This window comes from Mastomys coucha, unplaced genomic scaffold (assembly GCF_008632895.1).
Source record: "Mastomys coucha isolate ucsf_1 unplaced genomic scaffold, UCSF_Mcou_1 pScaffold22, whole genome shotgun sequence".
NCBI lineage: Eukaryota > Metazoa > Chordata > Mammalia > Rodentia > Muridae > Mastomys > Mastomys coucha.
The window spans coordinates 119,986,242-119,987,246 of NW_022196905.1; the positions used below are offsets into that span (position 1 = coordinate 119,986,242).

Below are 1,005 nucleotides of genomic sequence, written 5' to 3' on the forward strand. Positions count from 1 at the left end.
TCCTCCTTAAGCTAACAGATTCTAGTGTGTGAATTGCCTTAGCATCCACTTTGGTGCTGTGGGATGTGAGTGACGCCTGATTGTTTTCCAATTTCACAGATGAAGAAATGGGGACTTGGAGCAGTGAGATATCTCTACCCAACAGGCTCTGCTTATATGTTAAAATGCTGTGACTTCAAAGAACAGAAAGCCCCCACCACCTTAAAAGAATAGTGAGTTATCATTTCACTCAGCAAGGTATCTGGAGAAATTGCTGCTGGTAGCAATTTAAAAAACGAAAACAAAAATGAAAACAAAAACCCGAAGACACCAACACCAACTCAATGCTTCTCCAGAATTCCTAGGCATCTGGTGCCCTCAGAACTGCGGCCACATTCAAGTGGAAATGGTACAGAAGCCAATGACAGCGGTGATAGTCCTCATGTTTATAAGGAAGGAGAGGGAAGCAATCTCAGGACCTCATAGGTATTCTGGGTGGAGAGTGTTCTCAGCTAGGCACATCTTTGGGTTTGCATGAGTGAGTCTACTACATAGTAAATAAGGGGCATAAGGCACTATCAAATCAGATGCTCAAAACACTCAAAAGATACAAACTGAGAAATCCCCTTTAAGACACAGCCAACTCTCAGTAGAGAGTTCCAGGCAGGGAAGCTGGCTCCACCATTGTTAAGAAAACAAATAGCAATGGAGAGAAATGAGGTCCTCAAATTGGAGGTAGGATTTGCTGAAGGGAGGCTCACAATATCCAACAGAAACTAACTGGGGAGCCTTGGACTGCCAATTGGAGTTCTCTATTGAGCTTTCTCTCTATTGCTGAGCTCCCCATGGCCGAATTTCCAGCTAGCTGCCTTTCCTACTATATGTACACTCTTTTGTATCATGGAGTCAGCCCTAGTGACCCCTGTTGGAAATGGTTCACCTTCTAGCTGTTCTCAATAGTTCTCTTGATCCCTTTGCAGTTATCCTCCCTTCTTGTTACATAGTTGGGGGCCAATCCAATCCTAG

At 44.1% G+C, this 1,005-nt stretch overlaps 1 long non-coding RNA gene across 1 annotated transcript in view; it reads left to right on the top strand.

Moving 5' to 3' along the window:
- The window catches only part of LOC116070919, a 6,574-nt gene extending 6,376 nt beyond the window's left edge, over positions 1-198 (top strand). Inside the window, exon 3 of the long non-coding RNA XR_004110629.1 lies at positions 100-198. This is a non-coding gene — a long non-coding RNA (uncharacterized LOC116070919). The remainder of the gene's footprint in view (positions 1-99) is intronic.
- The last annotated feature ends 807 nt before the right edge of the window (positions 199-1,005 follow it).